The sequence below is a fragment of the Dermochelys coriacea genome, chromosome 10 (genome assembly GCF_009764565.3).
Source record: "Dermochelys coriacea isolate rDerCor1 chromosome 10, rDerCor1.pri.v4, whole genome shotgun sequence".
Taxonomy (NCBI): domain Eukaryota; kingdom Metazoa; phylum Chordata; order Testudines; family Dermochelyidae; genus Dermochelys; species Dermochelys coriacea.
This window is the reverse complement of record NC_050077.1, coordinates 18,982,794-19,002,409: the sequence shown is the minus strand read 5'-3', so window position 1 is coordinate 19,002,409 and position 19,616 is coordinate 18,982,794. Positions and strand designations below refer to the sequence as shown.

At 38.2% G+C, this 19,616-nt stretch overlaps 1 protein-coding gene across 1 annotated transcript in view; it reads left to right on the top strand.

Annotated features, from left to right (window-relative positions):
* XYLT1 (xylosyltransferase 1) overlaps positions 1–19,616 on the top strand; it is a 329,653-nt gene that overhangs the window by 86,328 nt on the left and 223,709 nt on the right. The window lies entirely within an intron of this gene.

Sequence of the window (19,616 nt, the reverse complement as noted above, 5' to 3'; positions counted from 1 at the left end):
GAAAGGAAGTTACCTAGAAATAGCTTCTGAGACCTAAATTCCTACTTTGAAGGGATCTGTGACCTGCCATTCACTAGACTTAAAAATCTTACTCAGTAGAATAAACAATGCAGTGTCTGTGTGTTCGTGAGTATTTGTGCAGAATAAATAGCACTACAGATTGAGGTCTTCCATTTAGCCACAGAACAAGTACAAATTTTCTCATGCTGCTCTGCCAAATTGCATCTTCCCTGATCTGAGTGTAGTTCATTTTTCATGCCTATTAATTCCTTGCTAAGACTACCAATGAGAGTGCCAAATGGATCCTAACATCACTGTGTTTTTAGTGGGCTTTAACATTTTCAGGAAAGAAAGAAAAAAATGTTTAATAATGAAGACAAATTAAATGTATTTTTACACATTGATATTTCTGCCAATATCACTAGAAAGCTATATCCATTTCTGAATCTAGATAATTGGTATCAATTCACATAAAAAACACCTGTCTCCTTATCTTGAAATTAATTGTAAGGGCTGAGAACAACTCTTTTTCTATTTTTGTGTGATACCTTTATTTCCCATAGCACTCTGAGCTGGCAGAGGTGACTCAAACATGACTGCTGAGATCTTGTGGGGCATGGCAAGGACAGGGAATCAAGTGATCGTATCTCTCACAGTAAGAGAGAACTAAACCTGTGTGCTACAACTGTGATAGCTTAAGGTCAAAGGATATGTTCTGTTTGCTGCAGCATATTTCTTTCTGCCACATTTAGGAAAATGATCAGAAGGGTTCCGATTCTCAAAGACAAGAGCTAGTCCATACTGTATCCACAGCTCCCACTGACTTCATTGGCCATTGTAATATATACAGTAATTCCAAGATTGGGCCCTAATTGAAGCAGGAGGGAGCTCTGTTTCGTTTGCTATGAAAAGCATCATGTTAAAAAATAAATAATCAGCAACTTTGTCATTTTTGCAAATTCAAATAAAAAGTTAATTTATTTAGTTAATGAGGGGTTCTGTTCTAGTATGATGATTTTACAATCCCTCCCTTGTTATTTCTCTTATTTCTTTTTCATTTTTTTCTTTTCTTTTTTTTTTTTCCCTGGGGGATTGAAAATAAGGCTGCTGCTGTGTGGATGCTAGGTTGGCATCCTCAATAATGGTGGGATGAATCAGCTGGTTTGACAACACCCTCTCCACCATCCTATGATTCCATCCTCAGTTCTAGTTTGATTGACATTTGGAACTCTCCCCCGACCCCTTAAAAACTGTGTTGTGGGCTTTTGGTGAATTTTAATTGACTATTTTCCCCCTGTTTTTGGACCAGCTGTAGGGCTATTGGAAATTTTACAAATGTTGGTGAACACTTTTATTTTAAAAAAATCAATATTGCAAAACTTCAACCAGCTGTGCTTGGTCTACTTTCCTTTTAAATTTCTCTAATTAAGATGGACTTTGCAGATTAAGGGCTAAAGGAAATGGGAGGTGAGTAGTGTGTGCATGAAGAGTGCTTGCAAGAATACATCTTGGTTTTTGCAGTTTTAATACAGAATAGTTAAGATGCTAAAGTAACCTAACGTGGTTGGTTAGTCACTTGTTTATCAAATTAATGAAGATTTCAATAATTTAAAATGATTTTTATATGCTGCTTCTATACTGCCTTTTTGCTTAATTTTTTAATGTTATTTTGTGACGGTGAAGACGCGAGAAGGTACAGTTGGAAAAAAGTTTGTGTAGAGAGACTAATGATAGAAATTATTAATAAGTACACATTTTGTTGATTTTATCTGTTGGGAGGATAAAATTAGAGCTGTCGATTAATCGTAGTGAATTCATGCGATTACCTCAACAAATGAACTGCGATTAAAAAAATTAATCACGAATAATTGCACTGTTAAACAATAGAATACTAATTGAAATTTATTAAATATTTTTAGATTTTTTTACATTTTCAAATATATTGATTTCTATTACAACACAGAATACAAAGTGTACGGTGCTCACTTTGTATTATTTTTATTACAAATATTTGCACTGTAAAAATGATAAAAGAAATAGTATTTTTCAATGCACTACAGTACTTGTATGAGGTGAAATCTCTTTATCATGAAAGTGTAACTTACAAATGTAGATTATTTTTGTTGTTGTTACATAACTGCACTCAAAAACAAAACAATGTAAAACTTTAGCGCCTACAAGTCCACTCAGTCCTGCTTCTTGTTCAGCCAATTGCTAAGACAAACAAGTTTGTTTGCATTTATGGGAGATATTGCTGACTGCTTATTTACAATGTCACCTGAAAGTGAGAGCAGGCATTCACATGGCACTTTTGTAGCCGGCGTTGCAAGATATTTACATGCCAGATATGCTAAACATTCATATGCCCCTTCGTGCTTTGGCCACCATTCCAGAGGACATGCTTCCATGCTGATGATGCTCATTTAAAAAAAATGCATTAATTAAATTTGTGACTGAACTCCTTGGGGGAGAGAATTGTATGTCTCCTGTTCTGTTTTACCCACATTCTGCCATATATTTCATGTTATAGCAGTCTCGGATGATGACCCAGCACATGTTCGTTTTAAGAACACTTTCACAGCAGATTTGACAAAATGCAAAGAAGGTACCAATGTGAGATTTCTAAGGATATATACAACACTCAACCCCAGGTTTAAGAATCTGAAGTGCCTTCCAAAATCTGAGAAGGATGAGTTGTGGAACATGCTTTCAGATGAATTAAAAGAGCAACACTCCGATGCGGAAACTACAGAACCTGAACCACCAAAAAAGAAAATCAACCTTCTGCTGGTGGCATCTGACTCAGATGATGAAAATGAACATGCGTCAGTCTGCTTTGGATCATTATTGAGCAGAAGCTGTCATCAGCATGGATGCATGTCTTCTGGAATGGTGGTTGAAGCATGAAGGGACATATGGATCTTTAGCACATCTGCACGCAAATATCTTCCGATGCATGGCACTGTTGTAGCCAGCAAACACCTGTTCTCACTTTCAGGTGACACTGTAAACAAGAAGCAACCAGCATTCTCCTGCAAATTGTAACCAAACTTGTTTGTCTGAGTGATTGGCTGAAGTAGGACTAAATGGACTTGTAGGTTCTAAAGTTTTATATTGTTTTGTTTTTGAATGCAGTTATTTTTGTACATAATTCTACGTTTGTAAGTTCAACCTTCATTATAAAGAGATTGCACTACAATACTTGTATTAGGTGAATTGAAATATATTTTTTTATCATTTTTACTGTGCAAATATTTGTAATAAAAAATAAAGTGAGCACTGTACACTTTATTCTGTGTTGTAATAGAAATCAATATATTTGAAAATGTAAAAAACATCCAAAAATATTTAAATAAATGAAATTCTATTATTGTTTAACAGTGCGATTAATCACGATTACTTTTTTTAATCGCTTGACAGCCCTAGTATATTCTGCCCTCAGTTATATATTCTATATTCTGCCCTCAGTTATACACCTATAGAACTCAGTGAAGTTTCCCACATTTGTAAAGATTGTACATTCAGCAGGTCAAGAATTATCTGCTGAAATGTTTTTTCAGAGGAAAATATATTTTTTCTTAAGTTGGAATTTTTTTAATGGAAATTTGCCAAAAATATTCAAGTTTCCATTGGAAAAAATCTAAATGATATATTTCATTTCAAGTTGGGCTGACCAAACTCAAAACATTTTCAGTTTTTTTGAACTGAATCAAAATATCACATTTTTGTCAGTTTGACGTTGATCTGTGTCTACCTATGCTGCTGCAGTGCCTCATGGGAATTGCAGTTCAATTCAATTCAATTCAAGTACCTTCTGCCCCTACTCTTCTCCTATAGGTCAGGCTCCCTGACTAGACTCCATCACATGAATAAAGGTTTTGGATCTCAAAATTTCTGTCAGTAATACATAATCAGTGCAACTTGTCAAGGGTATTGACTTGGTGTCAAAGATTAATAAAGTACTATACAGTTGTCTTCAAGGGGAATCCAGAAGTGGCAGATTTACCTCCACTGTGTGGCAAAATGATGATCACATAGGGTGAAATCCAGATGTTTTGTAACTAGTAAAGTTGTCATGGATGCTAATAGGCAAACATTTTGGATGGCATGAATGATGGTGGAGGTTACGTTGATTTTTTTTCAGTCCCACTGTATGGCAATTTGTTGCAAGTATACTATTTTACTACTTAAACCTGAATTTTATACCTAATATAACTCTGCTATATTAATTACACCACTATTTAATATCGTATTTGATTTCTGTATTGAATACATACATTTATAAAACAAGTCTCATGCATTTTAGTGCTTTAGAAAAAAGGGCCAAATTCATACCTCAGTTAACTGAAATGGAATTACAACAGGCACACTGTGTTAACTTTCTTAATAATAAAGATAGGAAACAGACTGTTTTAAAATCTCTCTATGATCTTAAAAAACTGAACCAGATGGCATGAAACAATCTCTAGTCAGTTGGAATAACCAGGATTGGCAGAATTCTTTGAGAGAGAGAGAGTGAGTGTCAGGTGGCTTTATTTTTGACATCATGTAAGAACTTGCTCACATAAGGAAGAGCTACAGAACCAGTGTAATTCTCAGCCATTGAGACAGTCATACCTTACATCTGAAACAGATGTGTCCTGAGAATGACACCATTATTTAGGGGCCATGTTTCTCATGTTAGCCTGACCTTATTTACATCAAGGAGGAGTGGCTGTTCAGTCCCCCCCCCCCGCCCATATCTTTCTATGTACAGAAAAACAAGTGGCCAAATGTACTGTCATAAGAACAGCCATACTGGGTCAGACCAACAGTCCATTTCGCCCAGTATCTGTTTTCTGCCAGGGGCCGGTGCAAGATGTTTCAAAGGGAATGAACAGGACAATCGCTGAGTGATCCATCTCCTGTCATCCAGTCCCAGCTTCTGGCAATCAGAGCATAGGGTTGCATTCTGGACCATTTTGGCTAATAGCCATTAATGGACCTATTCTCCATGAACATATCTAATTCTTTTTTGAACCCAGTTATAGTTTTGGCCTTCACATTATCTCCCGGTAACAAGTGCCACAGGTTGACCATGTGTTCTGTGAAGAAATTATTCTTTGTTTTGTTTTACATTTGCTGCCTATTAATGTCATTGGGTGACCCTGGTTCTTGTGGTATGGTGAAGGGGTAAATAACAGTTTCTTATTCACTTTCTCCACGCCATTCTTAATTTTATAGATCTCTGTCATATCCCCCCTTAATCATCTTTTCCAAGATGAACAGTCCCAGTGTTTTTAATCTCTCCTCAGATGGAAGCCCTAATCATTTTTGTTCCCCTTCTCTGTACTTTTTCCAGTTCTAATATATGTTTTTTGAGATGGGGTGACCAGAACTGCACACGGTATTCAAGGTTTGGGCATACCATGGATTTATATAGTGGCATTATGATATTTTCTGTCTTATTATCTATCCCTTTACTAATAGTTCCTAACATTGTTAGCCGTTTTGATTGCCGCTGCATATTGAGCAGATGTTTTCAAAGATCTAATCATGATGACTCCAAAATCTTTCTTGAATGGAAACAGCTAATTTAGACCCCATGATTTTGTATGTGTAGTTGGCATTATGTTTTCCAGTGTACACTACTTTGCATTTATCATCATTGAATTTCATCTGCCATTTTGTCTCCCAGTCACCCAGTTTTATGAGATCCCTTTATAACTCTTTGGGGTCAGCTTTGGACTTAACTATCTTGAGTAATTTTGTGTCCTCAGTAGGATTTAAAATGTTTAATTGCCTGAAGAATTTGAGACTATGCAAAAACATCAGGCAAGAAGAATGAGATTTAATTTCCCTCTCTGTTATGGAGAACATTATTGATTGTTTTGTAAATTGTATATTTGCAGCTGTTCCAAGCTGTGCTATAGATGGATTGATCAGATGCTGAGGATTTCTCTATTCTTAGTATCATTAGAACTGTGGAGTACTGCAGCTGGCAGGGTTGGCAGAACTCTGTTTAACAGAATAATGAAACAAATAAGCAGTATTCATATTTAGCTACTGCAGTTCTTACCTGTGTGTGCTGCCCAAAGGAGGCAGCTTTTGGGTTTGTGTGGAAAATCTTCTTAGTCTCATAAGTACCTTTTGGCTTTAAAAGTCATTTCCTGAGTGCTAGGCAGTACAGCAGGTTGATGTATTCACCACCTCAGGAGACCTACATTTTTTAACTTGGTCTTAAGTTACAGGAGTAACCAAAACTTCAGATCAAAAGGCCTCTGCATGTTGGGGAAATTTGGATAGAGATCTGGATGCAAACTTCACACAGCCCTTATGTTCATAATAGGCCAAAGCAAAACTTGGTATCCCAACTTTGTAGCTTTGTAAGTGTCTTTATGTACAAGTGAAATTAGTTTTAGGGTCTCCACCTGGTCCCTGCACAGCTGTTTGACTTTTCAAGAGAGGTTCATGACTAAGACTTGGGCAAACATGCATAATATGTAATACAATGTTTATACTGTGATCAAATGCCTTTCCACAACTCTGAAGTCAGCAATGTCTATTCATATATAACCACCATTTACACCCGCCTCCCCAAAGAAAATAAAGCAAAAATCAGAACCAAATAGAAAATATAAAGTCAGCATAGACTATGAATTGGTTTTCTAACTTTTTCAGAAATCAGTGTTGTCTGATTGGTCTGTATTGATAAGTGCAGTTGATAATTTGCATTCGTATTGAAACGACCATAGTGATGTGAATTGCAGATACAGTTCCTGAACATTGGAAAGTAATTGAAGCTGAAAAATGTTAAGTTCTGAAATAAATTATACAGCTAGAATATAGGATGTGTGCCACATTTTGGGTGAAAGGAGGAAATATTTTTGTGGAAGTTTGTTTTAATTAAAAGAAAAAAATCCAGCTGCTCGAAGTGTTCAGAGAGTTCAGATTGTGGAGCAAGCGTCAGTGATGAAGAAGGGTCACACTGAGAGGTGTTGTAGAAGTCTCTCTCTGAGAAACAGGAATGTTCTCTGTTTTGTGAATCAAATTCTGGTGCTGAAATCTATGAGGCTATATACTTGCCACAGTACTGTGGAGACATATCCCCTTTGTATAACCACCTGTAGCAGTGGCATTTCCCAGTTTCAACTCTTACCAGTTAAATGCTGCTTTGAGAGAAATAAGACATTTTTTCCCTCAGTTTGAATTATCATGGAAAACAGGCCAGACAGTGATGATTTCCTGACAAATGTATAGCTTAATAGTAGAGCACTGAAAACCGCTGTGGTGGCGTTTGGTTCTGTGAGGAGGCCAGGGCACGTCTTCTAGACTGACAGGATTCAGAAACAGGCTGACACCATTAATAGCCTGATTTACCTTCCAGTCTCCAGAGCAGCAGTCTTCTATCAGAATATACTTTTCCTTCTAGTGCTGCTGGCATTTTAAAATAGATCATTCTGAGGTGGGAGCTCTGAAGTAGAGTGTTTGCCATCAGTAATAACTCTGTATCGTGGCTGGGCAGGGGGCTAACACGGATCTCAGTAGGGCCAAGATCAGTGTAGCTCAGAACAAATCTTACCTGAAGATCCAGCCAATTAGCCATGGTAGAGTCTCTGATACCTTTTAAAGAGACACCAGGAGAGAATTGCTTATTATAACCCTATCTCCTTTTTTTTCTCCTTTAAGGAAGGAGCTAGTTTTAGAACTAAGCTATGCTGCCCTGTAGAAAATTGTGTAGGAAAATAAATGTTGTCCTATAAAAGGCTATTTGTTTTCCCATAATCCCTTTCTCTGGAACTGATCGTTGGTTTAATGCAATAAAAACTCAAAGTTGAAGTTTCTCACTGTGTCATTGTTTTGTAGAAGTCTGCCTTCACAGTGAATGTTTGTCCTTCAGTCTTAAGTGGCCTTTTTGAACAGTGGAAATATCCTCATGTAGCATTTCTAACAAGAACACAGCTAGTCTCCCTTGAACTCATTTCTGAATCCAGTAGCTTTTTTGTCCATGTTAGACTATAAATAATTGCCTGGTCCTTAGCCATTTTTGTTAAACCCAGAAATAAGAACACTTAACCTCCATCTTTGCGTAAAAAGAAGATAATGAGGCACAGATTCTGTAGAGAGCACTCTGTGGGCTATACACACAGGTGTCATTACAGGACTTAAAGACCTGACTGTATTTAATATGTCTGAACAATGCCATATTGACAACCCTGGAGACTGTATTTCTCCGCTTGTTCCTTGAACAGGTAGAGCATCAGTCAGCAGCAGTACAAGTTTCCCCATGCTGTTGTGCCTCAAAAATTACTTGGAAAGAACCTCTTGTCGGGGTGGGAGCATTCTACTGGCCACATTCCTCTGTTATGGCTGCCAGCATCTGTCATTTGGTGCCAGTTGTGGTGGTGATGGTTTTTGTGTACTGGTAACTAAACTGAAACTATCTGACTGATTTCACACATGGTGCCAGACGGCCATCAGATATCGACTACTTACAGTCACTTCTGACTTGGGCAGGATTAACTTCTCGGCCTGGAAGTGAAGGGCTCAGCATCAAGTTCCTAATCTCTGGAGAAATGAAGATATTTTACATGGTAAAGCCTCAGTATTGTCAACCCCAACCATTCAGAAATATTGAGATTGGCTTAAAAATCATGTTTTTGTTTTTTTTTAAATAATCATTGGGTTTGGATTCTTTTTCTTTGCCTTCTGGGGTTTTTTTTTTTTTTGAGTCTTTAGGGTTCATGTTTTCAGGCTTTTCTCTACATTCATGAGGGCTAGATGCTTACTCATTGGATGAGGGGGACAACAAAAAAAACTGATCTTCTCAAGTAGTAACATAGATCCAGGAGATTGGACTTGAAGAAAAACACCCAATCTTGCAAATTCCATAATAAAGTGGTGAGAGTTGGCAATATTAAATGAAATTTAAAAAAAAATGATGGGATAACATAGTGGGATCTGTGCTTTCCATGGTGCAGAGAATTTTTTCTTCTTTTAACTCAGAAACTCTTTTGAAGGGGAAATTTACAGGACATATAAGTGAACAAAAATCTAAAATGCCAGTGGGATATATGCCCACTGGGAGAAATATGAAATTCCTTGAAAGGAGCATATTTGCTTTTGATTAAGAATCTTTCATTCTGCAGCCAAAGGGAAGAGAAAACTGCCTGTGCTACTAGCTGCAAACATGAAGCTACTAGTAGATTTGGATTGACTTACGATTGAAGTCTTAGGAACGCAGTCCCCATAAAAAACATTCAGTCTAATCAAATTGCTATGATATTGTTTCCTAATCAAATACAGTGAGTCAGGAAAAGCGATGCTCTGGAATGCAACAGCTAGAGTGTCTCATGAGATTCATGTAAGAGTGAAGTAGGAAACCCAAGATTAGATATGGATTTAGCTCTTGCAAAAGGCTGAATGTTGCAAATATATCTGCTTGTTCTCCAAAGGGAAGATGTGTAGGGCCTGTAATACTACAGTGCAGTCTCAACAGGTGAGCTGGACATTTCAGTTTATAGCAGTAGTTGCTCTCCATCCCTAAAAAGTGTTTTGTGCCATTCCTCCTCTTACATTTACTACAGAATTGGTAAATAAAAAGGAGAACGTTCTTTTGATCTGGGGCAGGAAAAATCCCTTGCTGCTTACATAATGTGACAAGAATATCCTGCACTGGAGAAAGAATGAGTGAGTAAACAGCCCATGCTGGTAAATAGTGGGTGGGAGCTATTACAGAGTTGTTCCTGGTTAGGTCTACTGTGAATTAGGATACTGATTTTTTTCCCCCATTAAATTAAAAACTTCCCGTGGAATTCTGCTTATAAATCCTTTAGGTGCTACTGAAAATAATCCTCCTGGAACAGTAACCTAAGAGAAAACTGGACTTCATTTATCTTGTTTTCCAACATTTATTTAGTTAAAATTTATTTTTTATCTTATTTTTGGTAACTGCTATGAAAACTGCTGTCTATTTCCATAGGTAAGACTGTGTAGTAGTCACAAGACCCTTCCCTGAGAGAATGAGATTGTAGCCTGATTCAGTCAGGTGACTGTGCGAAGGTATCATTGTGACTATCACAATGAACTGCAAAAGCATAAAAGAAGAAAAAGCTCCTGTAATCTTCAGATTTCACATTCCCTCCACAATTTTTCATTAGGCTCCAATAATCCCAAGATACAGTGGTTCTTATTTTTACTTTATAGTAGACACTAAAAGACTCTCTCTACAGGTGTAGTCTTGGCATATTTTCCAGGACTATGTTTAGCCCTTTACTGGAGGGACCATCTCTGTAGGGTGCAAGAGAAGTTCAAACTTAGAGTCCATTAAGGTCCTTATCCAAAGCTCATTGAAGTTAATGGAAATCTTTCCACTGATTTCAGTAGGTTTTCGATCAGGCCCTAAATCCTTGATGTTTACTGAGACAACCAACCAGAATGGCAACAGTAGCTATATCCTTTTTATCTTTTATATATGTCATCAGCTCTTTTCTGAAAAAGCACAAGAACAAATACGCACAGACACACCCCGAGAACCCCGACCTGGGGTATTCTATCTGCTACCCAAGATCCATAAACCTGGAAATCCTGGACGCCCCATCATCTCAGGCATTGGCACCCTGACAGCAGGATTGTCTGGCTATGTAGACTCCCTCCTCAGGCCCTTCGTTACCAGCACTCCCAGCTATCTTCAAGACACCACTGACTTCTTGAGGAAACTACAGTCCATTGGTGATCTTCCTAAAAACACCATCCTAGCCACTATGGTTGTAGAAGCCCTCTACACCAACATTCCACACAAAGATGGACTACAAGCCGTCAGGAACAGTATCCCCGATACTGTCACGGCTAACCTGGTGGCTGAACTTTGTGACTTTGTCCTCACCCATAACTATTTCACATTTGGGGACAATGAATACCTTCAAATCAGCGGCACTGCGATGGGTACCCGCATGGCCGCACAGTATGCCAACATTTTTATGGCTGACTTAGAACAACGCTTCCTCAGCTCTCATCCCCTAATGCCCCTACTCTACTTGCGCTACATTGATGACATCTTCATCATCTGGACCCATGGAAAAGAAGCCCTTGAGGAATTCCACCATGATTTCAACAATTTCCATCCCACCATCAACCTCAGCCTGGACCAGTCCACACAAGAGATCCACTTCCTGGACACTACGGTGCTAATAAGCGATGGTCACATAAACACCACCCTATATCGGAAACCTACTGACCGCTATTCCTACCTACATGCCTCTAGCTTTCATCCAGATCATACCACTTGATCCATTGTCTACAGCCAAGCTCTACGATATAACCGCATTTGCTCCAACCCCTCAGACAGAGACAAACACCTACAAGATCTCTATCAAGCATTCCTACAACTACAATACCCACCTGCTGAAGTGAAGAAACAGATTGACAGAGCCAGAAGAGTACCCAGAAGTCACCTACTACAGGACAGGCCCAACAAAGAAAATAACAGAACGCCACTAGCCATCACCTTCAGCCCCCAACTAAAACCTCTCCAACGCATCATCAAGGATCTACAACCTATCCTGAAGGATGACCCATCACTCTCTCAGATCTTGGGAGACAGGTCTTGCTTACAGACAGCCCCCCAATCTGAAGCAAATACTCACCAGCAACCACACACCACACTAACAGAACCTCTCCTTGCAACAAAGCCCGTTGCCAATTCTGTCCACATATCTATTCAGGGGACGCCATCATAGGGCCTAATCACATCAGCCACACTATCAGAGGCTTGTTCACCTGCGCATCCACCAATGTGATATATGCCATCATGTGCCAGCAATGCCCCTCTGCCATGTACATTGGTCAAACTGGACAGTCTCTACGTAAAAGAATGAATGGACACAAATCAGACGTCAAGAATTATAACATTCAAAAACCAGTTGGAGAACACTTCAATCTCTCCGGTCACTCGATTACAGACCTGAGGGTGGCTATCCTTCAACAAAAAAACTTCAAAAACACACTCCAACGAGAGACTGCTGAATTGGAATTAATTTGCAAACTGGATACAATTAACTTAGGCTTGAATAGAGATGGGGAATGGATGAGTCATTACACAAAGTAAAACTTTCCCCATGTTATTTCTCACCCCCCACTGTTCCTCAATTGTTCTTGTTAACTGCTGGATATAGCCTACCTTGCTTGTCACCATGAAAGGTTTTCCTCCTTCCCCCCTCCCCCCCGCTGCTGGTGATGGCTCATCTTCAGTGATCACCCTCCTTACAGTGTGTATGATAAAATCCATTGTTTCATGTTCTCTGTGTGTGTATATAAATCTCCCCTCTGTATTTTCCACCAAATGCATCCGATGAAGTGAGTTACAGCTCACGAAAGCTTATGCTCAAATAAATTTGTTAGTCTCTAAGGTGCCACAAGTACTCCTTTTCTTTTTGTGACATACACTGTATGCCAGCAAGAGTTAATTTTTGTGAATCATTTAAACTCCCATAGAAAGTGAATTGTAAAATTTAGTCTGTGTTCAACCTTTTTTATTATATTGGGCATATTGACAGAATGAGAGAGATGTAAATAATGCTAATTATAATAAACTTCCTTCAGTACCAAGCTGTTCTTATAATCCTGTCCCTGACATTCAGTGAAGCTACCATACCCTGATGTGCACCTCCATTTAACTTCACCCTGAACATTTTCTCATAAACTAGACAAATTCTTGGTTATTGAGGTAAGTTGGCTTAAGTTTAAAAAAATAAAGTTTTTATGGTGTTGGATTTGGCTGATTGTTGAAATTACACCCTGGGTTAGGACAATTCTGTGAACAAATGCAGAATTACGCCAAAGAAATCTTTCCACTGATGAGGAAAGATAAACAAAGATAAAAATGTACATTTAAACAGAACGTACTTCAACGAACTAGATGTTCTGGGTACACAGTAACTATTCTTTAAAGAGACCTCTAGTGAGTTTTACTCAGAATTTGTGAGAATAAATACAGATTTTCTTAAAAACAAACAAAAAAACCCTCATAAAAGTCCTCAGATTGTAAATATTTTGTGATATATCTATTGCAGTTTCAATACTTGTTTAGCAGTCAGTGATTATACATTTTTTGCAGTTTGTGTTTTGTCCTGCTCTGTGTTCTCTCTTTTCAAAGTGGCAACCTTCATGTTCTTCTGTATGCTGTATGTAATTTTTTTAAGTGCTTTCTTGAATCAGGGCTATCATTGCTTATCAAAGACTGAATTCTGTCTGCAGTGTTTATACTCAGCTGGTGGTAAATCAGCAGAGTGCTGTTGTCTTCAGTGGAGCAGTGCCAGTTTGCACGACCTGAGGATCTGGCAAATTGTATAATTTCACACAGTGTAAATAAAATAAATGGAGGCCTATCAGCCTGGCAAGTTGCCAGGATGAATTCTGTGCCGCAGCAGAGGGAGGTACAACACTTGAAAGAAAAACTACATAATCTACTGGTGTCTGATTTTACAACTTGTGCTACATACTGCATGCAACTTAGTCACTCAAACATCTGGAAGGCATTCTGCTTTGGGGATTTGTTTAAAATGGTATCAGGACCTTGGATCTGTCTTGTCTTATTTCATTCTCTGTGATCGTTACAGGTAAGCAGTGCTGTGAAGGTGTTTGGTATGTTCCTGCCGTCTGCTTAGGCTTTCTGTTAGACTGATTTCTCTGAGATTAGGCTACTATTCTTTGGTCCTCTATTTGCATAAATCTGCAGAATAGACTTGAGTAGTTACTGTAGGTTTTTTTAGTTCCATTTGTATTTACAGTATTGTTTGAAATATACCATAGAAAATCTGAATACACTAGTAATTTATCAAATTTGAGTAAAATCAGTTTGGCCATTTTTACTTCATCAGAAGAGGAAAATATCATGGGAGAGCAAAAGAGCAACAAACTATAATTTAAATTTAAAAAGTGTTTTTTACAAGCCACTAGTTGATTATAAAGATGTTCTGTATATGGGGGCACTTGCGCGCACACACAAACCCACACAATACTGTATTTAAAGTATTGTAGATAAATTTGTATAAAAGAGTATAAGGGGTGACTTTTGCTGAGTATTTTTGTGTGGCTGCCCTTGAGAAAAAGAAAAGGAGTACTTGTGGCACCTTAGAGACTTACAAATTTATTTGAGCATAAGCTTTCGTGAGCTACAGCTCACTTCATCGGATGCGTACAGTGGAAAATATAGTGGGGAGATTTTATATACACAGAGAACATGAAACAAGGGACCCTATTACAGGACAGTCCCAACAAAGAAAATAACAGAACGCCACTAGCCATCACCTTCAGCCTCCAACTAAAACCTCTCCAATGCATCATCAAGGATCTACAACCTATCCTGAAGGATGACCCATCACTCTCACAGATCTTGGGAGACAGTCCAGTCCTTGCTTACAGACAGCCCCCCAACCTGAAGCTAATACTCACCAGCAACCACACACCACACAACAAAAACACTAACCCGGGAACCTATCCTTGAAACAAAGCCCGTTGCCAACTGTGTCCACATATCTATTCAGGGGACACCATCATAGGACCTAATTACATCAGCCACACTGAGAGGCTCGTTCACCTGCACATCTACCAATGTGATATGTGCCAGCAATGCCCCTCTGCCATGTACATTGGCCAAACTGGACAGTCTCTACGTAAAAGAATAAATAGACGCAAATCAGATGTCGAGAATTATAACATTCAAAAACCAGTCGGAGAACACTTTCTTCTCTTTGGTCACTCGATTACAGACCTAAAAGTGGCAATTCTTCAACAAAAAAACTTCAAAAACAGACTCCAACAAGAGACTGCTGAATTGGAATTAATTTGCAAACTGGATACAATTAATTTAGGCTTGAATAAAGACTGGGAGTGGATGGGTCATTACACAAAGTAAAACTGTTTCCCCTTGTTTATTCCCCCCCCCCCACTGTTCTTGTCAACTGCTGAATATGGCCCACCTTGATTATCGCTACAAAAGGCCCCCCCCCGCTCTCCTGCTCGTAATAGCTCACCTTACCTGATCACTCTTGTTACAGTGTGTATGGTAACACCCATTGTTTCATGTTCTCTTTGTATATAAAATCTCTCCACTGTATTTTCCACTGTATGCATCCGATGAAGTGAGCTGTAGCTCACAAAAGCTTATGCTCAAATAAATTTGTTAGTCTCTAAAGTGCCATAAGTACTACTTTTCTTTTTGCGGATACAGACTAAAACGGCTGCTAGTCTGAAACCTGCCCTTGACAAGTATAGTGTAATATCTGGATTAATGATATTTTTCTAAATGTGCACATTAACATTTCTACAATATCCCCATACAATCATTGCCTATAATCTTTGGGATCAGGATGAATGGTAGTTGGCATTGGCATTTACCACTTCATTAGTCCTGTTAGAGTTCACAGTATAAATAACGTACTGTTTATAGCTCACCCGTGTGCGTGTATATTTTCTTTAGAACACAAATTAAATAAAAGTCTAATTTGAAACAATAGTAAGGGTTAAATTCTACTCTCGTACGAAGTCAGTAGAGATGCGGAGCAGCAGCTGAGGACAGACTCTGATGTTATGACTTGAACCTACAAAATCCTGAAAGTTCCGAAGGCATTGCTCCTTCGTGTTGTTGTCTCCAGTGTTAGGCGAATCTGAGATGCGGCCCAGCCCTGCTCAGTCTGAAACCACTGTCAAGACTCCCATTGGCTTCCATGAAGGTGGGATTGGGTCCATTATGTGCTGCACTTGGCACTGTAATTCATTATAATCACATTCAGTAAGAAGATTGGACTCTGAAATTGCTGTGTGTAAATCAGAGCTTTATACAGCTCGTCTTTCTCCTTCTAATGGCTCGTAGGAACCGCTAAGTATTTCTTTGGGCTGGACTGGGTGGCAAAGCTGAAGTTCCTTCTGCGTCCCTCTGAAGATCTCCCACTTTACATGCACTGATTCAAGTTTAACCTCCTTTCCACCAAGGGCTCCCTATTTTTGAAGTCCACTGATGTTGCTTTATAATCAACATATTCTGTACCTTATATTCAATAGTTCTCCTTATGTGTGTGCAAGAATAAGTTGCAGTGGCCTAGGCTGGAACTAATGGATTGTAGATTTTCCGTTATCCCTGGAAGGTCAAGCCTTACATTTAATGCACTGATGTTACTCATTCAGTATTATTTATATCATGCCCTCACAGAACAGATAGGTAGACATGCTCTCCGCCCCATATGGTTTAGTCTCTGGACAAGGCACAAACAGCAAATGAGGGAGTTGGTGCAGTTGGGTGGAGTTACATAAACAGACTCATATGATGACTCCATTTGTTAAAGTACTAACAGTACTAACTAATTTTTAAAGTTAAATGTTTGTTGCCTTCACAGCAGAGGTGAGATTCTTAGGAGGGATTTGGATAAAGGGATACTTATTTGAATAAGTAAAGGCCTTTACATGAAATCCTGCCTTTATTGGGACACAGCTTAAAAATCACGTTTCTCCCTGAAGTGTTTCTCTATTATTGTTGTGAGTAATATCAACATTGTGGAAATCAGAAAAGATTAGAGGGGAAAAAATTGTGTTTCCAGTTTTACTTTGTTCACTTAATTGCACTTTGTGTATATTTGGTTTTACTGCTTCCCCTGTATAGTCAGTCTGTGGGTTTCCATTGTGTGTTTGTGAGTCTTTTTCACAGAGCAACTGGGAGAAAGAACCTAAAATAGAATAGTAAAATATGATTTGTAAAACTGCAGGGTGGATAAAAATCAATGATTGATTTAAAAAAAATCAGATTTTTTTTATTTAAATCTGATTTTTTTTTTATTTAAAAGGGTTTTTTCCTCAAAAACCTATATAAAGATATATTATAGCTCAAAGATATCTCATCATGGAATAGGGATTATAAATTCTAATTCTATAGTATGAGACAATATATTCATGTAATGTTAAAGAAAAGTTTTGTAAATGAGTTCCAGTAGTTCATGGATTAGGGACCCAATCTCATGGGGTTCCTGGGACTTCTGTATAGATTATTTAGGTTAATCTTTCTATCTACCCAATGGAACTCAGTGTTAAGTCTAGAAGATGCCATCAGAAATGCTTAGTTTTGCAGTTCTCAAACTGTGGATTTGTGTCTCCAGAGATAACATGCTTGTTAACAGCAAAAATGTTTTAAAATAAATAAATTAATTAATATATTGAGATGAGAAATAACAGATCTCAACCCTATTGTCTCTCTGCAAATTTATGTACATAGAGTCAGTCCCTTACCTCTCTCTAAAAGTGCAAAGTTTCAAAAGTTCAGTGAATAGAAGATTGTTGGGCGGAATATATCTGGACAAGGAGAAGAAGTCTGGAGATAAATGTGAGAAGGGAGGGACAGGTAGTAGAAACAAAAGTGAAACTAAAGGAGTACTTGTGGCCCCTTAGAGACTAACAAAGTTATTAGAACATAAGCTTTCGTGAGCTACAGCTCACTTCATCGGACGCATGCAGTGGAAAATAAATAGCTCACGAAAGCTTATGCTCTAATACATTTGTTAGTCTCTAAGGTGCCACAAATACTCCTTTTCTTTTTACGGATACAGACTAACACGGCTGCTACTCTGAAAAGTGAAACTCTTTGAGCTGCATATTCCAGAAGTCTTGAGGTCTTTCTGAGCGTATCCTCCACTGATTTGAGATCTACCATACCACTCTATCACTAGAAGGGAAAACCTATAATGGCAGCAGGCCGTAAAAGAGACCCTGTTTGGGTCTCATCTATTTCTGAGTTGTGAAGAATATGTATTAAAGTTATAACAACCAACAAGAATGCACTTTTATGTAGAAATCCGTGATTTAAATCCACCCTGTAAAACTGTGACATTGGCAGGGAAAATGGTCAAGTGTAGTACCTGTAACTACTTGAAATGCTAGATAAATTACCTAGCTGTCAAATTGACAGTGTCCCTTTAACAATATCTGGCTTTTCTACAAACTGGGAACATGCAGAATTTGATGGTATCTGACAAAAGCTCTTTTATTGGGACCTAACTATTGAACTTTTAATTGTTCACATTTTTTCTTGTGATGTACACTAGCTAGATATAAAGCGCCTTATAAATTTGAGAAAGTTCAGCGTAACTAACAGAAAAAAGGCAAAAATCAATTAAAAGAACAAATCAATGAAGCTTTATCAGTAAGTACCAGATCAGATTCATGGTAACCTTTCTAAGCATGCCGTCTATTCGTTTGACTTTGAAAATTCAGAAACATGGTACTTCTGAGCTGGAATAATTGGAGGTCATTGACTTTTATTTCTGGCATCAGTAAGATGACTGACATCATTTCCTGAGTTCATTTATTCCCATCAAATAGATTGGGCATATACCTGTATTTTTCATAATTTGACCTTTTAAAAGTGGAATAGAGATAGTAAACTGTTAACATTCTTATCTTATTTAACTTCTAAGAGGGTATTCAGTTCAAAACAGAGTGAAAACTCTGCCACAGATTTGTGTGTCCTTGGTGAAGTCACTTAATCCCTGCCCCACCATCCTCATTTTCCTCATCTCTGTTGGGATTATAGAACTTCCCTACCTCAATTGTAGAGCAGTTTGAGTGCAGGGCAGAGAATTGCTGAAGATGGACGAAGTATTATTATCAAGGCCTTTTAACCTGGAAGCTCCAGCACATTTATAACCTAATCTGACTATTTATCAAAAGGAATTCATTAACATCAGTGTGCTACATTAGGAAGGCTCAATCAAATTTACGTAGATTGCTAACTGTGCCACTGAGGAAGATCAGGCAAGACAGAAAATACACAACAGTAGACACCCTTAAGCATTACATTTCCCTAGACCTTCTCTGTAGTTAGGGCAGGGAAGACGAAAAATACTGAGGTAAATTTATTGATGTAAGGCAAGCTAGTAGGTCCTGAAAGGGTGATCTCTGTAGGTAGTAATGTTAGCACACACTCCTATTTAGCAGACAAATCAGTACTCTTCTTGTTTAGTGTCACATTTTGCTTCAGATTGAACTTTAATTTCAGATGGAGCACAAAGAGAGTGTAGCAGCTCATCAATATTAAACTATTATTGTGTCATTGTTAAGAGGTAGCAAGGCCAAGGCCTTATTTATATAACATGGAAATTGGACAGAGGAGCATTAATTACAATTATTACACCAGGAGGATGTGCGGAATAATTACGGCTGACCTCATAGGAAGGGAAGTCCTCTCTTTCTGGGGAAAAATCTTACTAAGAGGGTAGATTGAAAAATATCTAACTGTAAGCTGACTTCTTCGCTCTCTCCCTTCATCCCTCCAATTAAAATCAAGTTTTATGCAGCATGTGTCATTACATATGGTGCCTCATTTTGTCTCCCTGTTAATCCCTCTTCCTGCTATTTTCTGGCAATGTGTAACTAATTCGTTACTTTAATTTACCTAGGTCAGCTGTGGGAAATGTTTGTGTATTTATAAGAGCCAGATTTTGGCAAGTTCTATTCCAACATAACTGCCTGAACATTAGTCCCTCACTGTTGACCATGTTGCTGGTGCAGCCACATGCTCAGGTGCCAAATGTCCCTAGAATTCTAAAATGTATCTGTATTTTTCACTAAGGTTGTTTCATATCAAGCAGTGGAAA